This window comes from Mus caroli, chromosome 18 (genome assembly GCF_900094665.2).
Source record: "Mus caroli chromosome 18, CAROLI_EIJ_v1.1, whole genome shotgun sequence".
Lineage (NCBI taxonomy): Eukaryota > Metazoa > Chordata > Mammalia > Rodentia > Muridae > Mus > Mus caroli.
This window is the reverse complement of record NC_034587.1, coordinates 32864009-32871342: the sequence shown is the minus strand read 5'-3', so window position 1 is coordinate 32871342 and position 7334 is coordinate 32864009. Positions and strand designations below refer to the sequence as shown.

At 43.3% G+C, this 7334-nt stretch overlaps 1 protein-coding gene across 2 annotated transcripts in view; it reads right to left on the bottom strand.

Moving 5' to 3' along the window:
- The window catches only part of Paip2 (poly(A) binding protein interacting protein 2), a 17474-nt gene extending 10459 nt beyond the window's left edge, over positions 1–7015 (bottom strand). The window contains exon 1 of one of the 2 annotated variants that reach the window (XM_021150230.2): positions 6878–7015. The gene's annotated coding sequence lies outside the window, so the exon portion shown is untranslated. Of the gene's footprint in view, positions 1–1661; positions 1732–6877 lie in introns of those variants that run through there. The other variant, XM_029471868.1, reaches the window with a different exon arrangement.
- Positions 7016–7334: the final 319 nt, after the last annotated feature.

Genomic DNA, 7334 nt, shown 5'->3' with positions numbered 1-7334 from the left:
CCAGGCTGGCCTCGAACTCAGAAATCTGCCTGCCTCTGCCTCCCGAGTGCTGGGATTAAAGGCGTGCGCCACCACGCTTTTAAAACTTTTTGATGACTGATGTTTGGTTTTACATTTTCCATCCTAATTCCATGTATAATTTTCTTAGTTATTTTCCTATGGGTTAAACGGTTTTTCTTTTATTTGTGCTGGGGACTACACCCAGGGCACAAGCCAGGTAAATCCTGTACTACCAAGCATGCACTCAGTTCTTCTGTTGAGAGTAGAGTAATTAGATAGGGTCTCTTTACATAACCTAGGCTACCCTTGATCTCATGATCCTCCTGCCTCAGCCTCCTGAATACTGAGGTTACAGGCCTTTGTTACCACAACCAGCTAGCATACATTATTTTTTCTTGTATTTTCACTAGGTGTATGTGTAAGTGCAGGTGCCTACAGAAGCCAGAGGAGTGCACTGCATCACCTGGATCTGGAGTTTTTAGGCATTGAGTCACCTGATGAGTGCTGAAAACTCAACTCTGGTGGCCTGCAAGAGATGTATATCCTCTTAACTGGAGCCATCTCTCCAGCCCCTTGTTTTTAACTTTTTATTCATTCTTTGTGAATTTCACATCATGTACCCCAATCCCACTCATCTCCCTGTCACTCCCTATCTGTCTTCTGCTCTTGCAACCTACCCTCAAAAGAAGCACACACATACCAAACCATCTTGTTGAAGTTGTAGTGTGTCACATAGTATATATACCCCTTTGTCTGCTCTGGTTTGTGGCCTCAGCTTCTGCTACACTATCAACATTGGAATCTTCAGACTCCTATATCCTGTTGTTGCTCTGTGGAAACCCTGCAACTTTGGATCTGCAGGACCAACTCCAGCAGTTCATAGATGGGGAAGATGAAAGCTCCTAACTCAAAGTCCTGGATCTGGGCCTGGATGTTAGCTGAGTTGGTCAGCCCGCCAGCTCCAGCACTGGCCCAGCTAGCTCATCCAATGCTGCAGTTGGCAAGAGGCAGGACTACCTTTCCCGCCTGCCCAAGGTGGAGAAGGGTTTGGGTACAGACTGCACCTCAGGGCGGAGCAGTGGTAGGACCAGTTCTCCCGCGTGCCCTAGTATGTATCTTTGAAACAAAAAAAAAGCACTCTTCCATTGACTTACAGCCCTTGCTAGCTCTTTCAGAGCCTGTGGAGGTCAGAAAAGGGCATCAGATCCTTTGGAATTGGAGACAGGGTAGTTGGGCGCCATCATGTAGATGCTGGGAATTAAACTCAGATCCTCTGCAAGACTAAGGAGTGCTCCAAACCACAAGTCATCTATTTCTAGGTCTCTTAAGTCTTTGTAAATTAGGGTACCTGCGAACTAGAGACTCTCCTTTCTGACCTTCATAGTAACTGACATTACAAACCTCACCATGCTTGACATTCATCCTTGTTTCTTATATTATCTTCTCTTAATTTGATACATTTGAATTTTACTATTAATTTAATGCACATGAATTTACTGTCATTCACATCTAACAGAAAAGAGATGGGTCACAGATGCGCACACAGAAAAAGTCTGATATTTGTATATCTTGTTCTATTTATATGTAGGCTCAGAGAAACACAACAAACTACACTTGTTGCATGCCTCTTTGGAGGAGACATAATCCTGGCAACAACTCACATAGCCCTTGAAGCAAGGGAAGAGCAGCACTTCCTATAGAAGATGCCAGGATCATTACTGCCAACAGCAATCAGGATCCATTCCTAGTGCACGAGAAGCTGGTCTTCTAAAAAAGACGTGAAGATGCAGGGCTCCTAGAAGGTAGATTGTTTTTTATTTTCTTCTCATTATAGAATAGCCAGATTGTTACCAGAATTATCTCTCCAGCTCCTCTTTCTAACATAGATTTAAGAGTACTATTTTTCTAAAGATTGCCTGAATTTAGCCGGGCGTGGTGGCGCACGCCTTTAATCCCAGCACTTGGGAGGCAGAGGCAGGCAGACTTCTGAGTTCTAGACCAGTGAGTTCCAGGACAACCAGGGCTATACAGAGAAACCCTGTCTCGAACCCCCCCTTCCAAAAAAAGAGGCAGAGCAGGAAGATCAGATTAGCATGAGTTCAAGGCTAGTCTGCATAAGATGAAACAGCTATCAAGATAAGTTTTGAAATTTTATTATTTAATAAAAATAAAGAAAAAAGAAAGAGGAGGTCCATTGGGTTGGGAATATAGCCCAGTGTTAGAGGGTTCCCTATTTTGGGGTTCTAAATCCCCAGCACCACAAAAACGAAGTAACCAACAGGGGTGGGAGCTGACTAGGGATTTAGAGAGCTTATTCCCGTGTTACATGAGGTAGGGGAAAAGAAGATGGCTGTATTTTAAAATTTAGATTTAGAATTTTTTTTTGTTGTTTTTTGGAGACAGGGTTTCTCTGTATAGCCCTGGTTGGCTGTACTGGAACTCACTTTGTAGACCAGGCTGGCTTGGAACTCAGAAATTTGCCTGCCTCTGCCTCCCGAGTGCGCCACCACGCCCGCCCCTAAAGATTTTTATTCACATTATGTGAGTACACTGTCACTCTCGAGACACACCAGAAGAGGGCATCAGATCCCATTACAGATGGTTGTGAGCCACCATATGGTTGTTGGGAACTGAACTCAGGACCTCTGAAAAGCAGACAATGCTCTTAACAGCTGAGCCATCTCTCCAGCCCCAGATTTATAAATTTTACTAGACTTTTGTTAATTTTTTTCAATTAATGCTGCTTAGAAATCAGCCAACCACTACAAGTTAGGAGCTTATTTGATCTCTTATTTCTACCTGAAATTCTATGTTCCAGCAGTGTCCTTTTATAGTTCTATTAAAACTTAAAATATATGGTTTTATTGTCTTTCTCCACTAGTAAGCTCTTAAGAATTGTCACTAAAATTCAAATAGAATTATCTTCTGTTTCATTAATTTGCCTTGAAAGGCATTAACCTTTCTTCTGTGACTCCTTAGCTTTATGTGCACTCTATGCCCCTCGCCCCCATACTTTTAAAAAAAGATTTATTATTATATCTAAGTACACTGTTGCTGTCTTCAGATGCACCAGAAGAGGGCATCAGATCCCATTACAGATGGTTGTGAGCCACCACGTGCTTGCTGGGAATTGAACTCAGGACCTTCAGAAGAGCAGTCAGTGCTCTTAACCACTGAGTCATAGCTCCAGCCCCCACTCACCCCCTGAACATTTTATGTATTAGTCTACCAGTCTCTTCAGGTGTTAAATAAAAGTAAATATTCTACCAGGCAAAGTGATGCCTATTCTAGCACTCAAGGATTGAGGGAGAAAAGCCCTGAGTTTGAGGCCATATTAAGTTTTAGGCCAGCCTGGGATATGCAATAGACCTTGTCTCAAAAACAAAACAAAATTCACAAGAGAAAACTATTTTCATTAGTCCTTTTGGGGAAGCATTAAATTTCTGTCATCATGTTTGATACTACAAGGATATAACTACAAGAGCGTCCTAAGAGCGAGACATGGTGAAGCACACCAATCACCTTAGTACTTTGGGGAGACTGAAATGGGAGAATGTGGAGTTTAAAAGGTTAGGTGGGAGGGGGGAGTGGAGTGGGAGGGTGTGGGCTGGAGAAATGGCTCATAAGTTAAGAGCACTGGCTGCTTTTCCAGAGGTCCCGAGTTCAATTCCCAGCAACTACAATCTGTAATGGGATCCGATGAAGACAGCATAGAAATACACATAAGATAATTATACATATACATAAAATATCTTTAAAAAGGTCACATATACATAGTATATACCAATGTATATGTATGTATCCAAGACTTATTTTCAAAAAGAAGGGAGGGAGGAGCAAGCAAGCGGAAGTAGCTACAGGTTAGGTAGACAGTGCTGGATGGAGCATGCCTTTGATCCTAGCACACAAAGGCAGATCCAGGCTGGCTCAAAAGATTATACAACAAACCTGTTTCATCATTATTAGTCTGTTTTATTCTTATTAGTTGTGTAATAAGTTATATAATTTGAGTCTCACCTTCCTCACATGTAAAATGGGTAAAAATTCTAAGTATCTAGGGCTGAAGAGGTGCTTCAGCAGCTGAGAGCACTTGTAGTGCTTCAGTTCCTAGCACTCACATGGTAGCTCACAACCATTGTTAGCTCTGGTTCCAGGATCCCACTCTGATCTTTGTAGCAGGCACATGCACAAACACACACTCAGAGGCATAACCTAAAAAGTCTCTTTAAAAAAAACCACTATTAAGAGCAAAGTACTCAACAGCTGAGCCACAACTTCAGTCTTTTTCCCCAAATAGAATCTTGTAAACCAAGAGCAGCCTTGAACTTCTTGAACCTCTGCCTCTACCTCCCAAGTGCTGGGATTACAGCAATGTAGCACTGGTGTTTACTTATTTTTAGACAGGGGCTCACAATGTCTCCCTGGCTCACCTGTAACTTGCTATGTAGAATAGCCTAGTCTCAAACTCACAGACCCCACCTGCTTCTGCCTCCTGTATTTACTCTTTTTGAGAAAGTCACACTAACTCAGGATGGCCTCAAACTTGGGGTAATTCTCCCACCTCAACCTCCTAAATGCTAGGATTATAAACATGATTTAATCAAGCTCAGATAATCATTTAGAACAATTAAGCCTCTAAAGGAAGGTACAAGTTAAAAATCACAGGTCTTATACCTGTAGGAGTGAAACAAGAATAATCCTAACCAAAGGCTAGGACCGGCCAGTGTGGCGACAAGTCCAGCTACTAAGGAAGTAATTTATCAAAGGGCTGGACATGTTAGTTGTTGCACTACAACAAGACAAAATTAAAAACTCTAATGCTTATAACACTCATCTCTAATGTTCTAAAGGCAATTTGGTAAAAGGAAGGATGGCTCACCATTCTTCATCATTTTAATCAAAAGCAGAAACACTACTCTAAAGTCATTTTAACTAGAAATTACTTTTCTAGTCCTTTAGTTGAGCTTGCCATATTTCAAGTATCTGTCCCATCCCCCACCTCACCATGTACCTATGGTTGGTCTTGAACTCAGAGATCTGTCTCTGCTTCCTGAATACTAGGATCAAAGGTGTTTGCCACCATATTAGGCCTTATATTTCACCACAGAAGTGCTGAGTTTCACAAAATCCAGCCACCACACATAGTTTAATTAATATTTATAAAGGTACTTAGAACAATGCCTAGCATTATTAAATGATATATACTTGCCAAATAATCTGTCAAGTTCCTGTTTTCTCAACTTTAAAATAGGTAAGAAAAAACTTGTTCCAGTTCACACGATGTTATGTGAAAATACTTTATAAATTATAAAAAGATGTGAAAGTCCAAAAGGTTGCTATACTCCCTTCAATCTTCCACAATACCCATTAAAATTGTAAGCAGTAGACACTGTATAAATTCCATTAAAATGAAGGCAACGCTATCTAGGCTTATAAAGTGATAAGCCTGAATAAGATTTATTGTTTACTGGAGGGAAATCCTGGTATAAACTTACTCTGTCCCAAAGAGGATAGAAATTACCTACCTCAGTTTGAGTTCTCAAGGACCAATATGCACAGCCTTTAACCATTACAGTGAATCGACATTCCCCCCATCCCCTAAAGAAACAAATAGGGTATAATTTTTTTCAAAGTTACCTATCTTTGCGATACATATTTGTGAGAATGGTTTTGTTCAAGGTCATTGACTAACACAAAGAGACTGTTCTCAATATCCCGTCATTCACAAACCAGAACCACAGAACAGTAAGTGCTGGATCTCATTAAAGGCCTTGCATAGACCTTTTTTCTAGTTGAAACAACATACAGCTGAATTTTCAGAGCTACTTAATGAACCAACACCTATCAACTGCTCAAAGAAACGAGTGAAAAACGTGCTACCTTGATACAAGAAACGCTCAGCCAGCACACGCAAAATGAACGTTCACTGAAATGAGAGTCAAAGGCTGTCAGCAAACTGAAAACCAAATTCGTTGTAGGATTTGGGGCTGCAAAGTCAGGTAAAGTAAGATAAATCAAATCTTTTAGCACACATTAGAAAATTATCTCGGGCTGCTGCAACGTTTTATAAATTAACCTCACCAGAAGTCCTGCCATCCTTCCCTCTTTCCTTTCCCCGAGGTAGTAGTGGTGGAAAATAAGCATATATTAACGAAGGGTAAAAAGACCAGTATCAAATCCTAAGAATTGAATGGGCCTTATTATCTAGCTAAAGCCTTGCTTGTGTGTTTCCAGCGCCCCCGAACAAGGACCCTATCTGGAGGACGTGATAAAGCTTAAAATAAAGGGGAAGGAATGGTAAAGAAATGGAAAAGGTTGAAAAAGATACAAGCCGTTCGACCGTTACAGAGTGCTCCCCCGGGACACCGCCAGCCTGTCAGTCCCTTTTCTCCCCAAACCCAACATCCGCAGAAACGCGCAGGCGCAGCAGTAGAGGCTGCGCGTGGCGACGCGCAAGCGCAGAGTGGGTAGAAACAATGAGCTTTGTTGCCCAAGTGGCAAAGGGGAGGTGAGGGGGGGGATAGCGGGGATCAGGGGAAAAGGCACCGAACAGGGGGAAAAAACTGACAGAAGAACGCAAGAAAGTGCTATCCCGGCAACACTCGCGCGCCAGAAAAGACCCGGACAGAAGGCTGACTGTGCAATCGAAATCATAATGAGAAAAATGAGCGACGGCCATTTCGGAGATAGATGGAGCCTGTCCTAGCTCATCCCTCAAACTCGGTAGAAATGGGCCAGGAACAACCGAGGTCAAAGCCTGCTCGAAGGCCCACAGCCTAGGCGGCCCTTTTACCCCCTTTAGCCTTCTCCGAATGCGGCCTCTCGACCACTGGGGTCGTCACGCCCTCACAACGGCCCATCTGACAGGACCCCTCACCCAGTGCACGGCAGCGGGGACGGTAGCCAACGAATCCTGTCGGCCTCCGCGGATCTCCACAGGCAGCGCCGCTCCCCCGCTCGACGTGCGCTTTGCCCGCCGCCTCCCTTCTCCAGTCCAAACAAACACCCCTGCCCGGAAGTGACTTCACTTCCGTCACCGCCAGCCCCGCCCACCCATTCTGTCTTCCCGGCTAGGCCAATAGAGGGCGCAAGAGAGAACGCGGCTTCAAAGGTCTGCTGTGTAGTGCTCTTCTTCAGGTGTTCTTCAAAGACCTACCAAGGGTTTTTCTAGTTCTGTTGACTTCTTTGAGGTATGTGTGGCTCTTCATTTGCCAGCCCCACCAGACTGATGTGATTCTGTGGCTATGGGAACTGGGAACTAAGGTATGCGTATCTGTCTTCAAGTATATACACCAAAAGGAGCATCCAAATGACTCTAAACACACCACCTACCC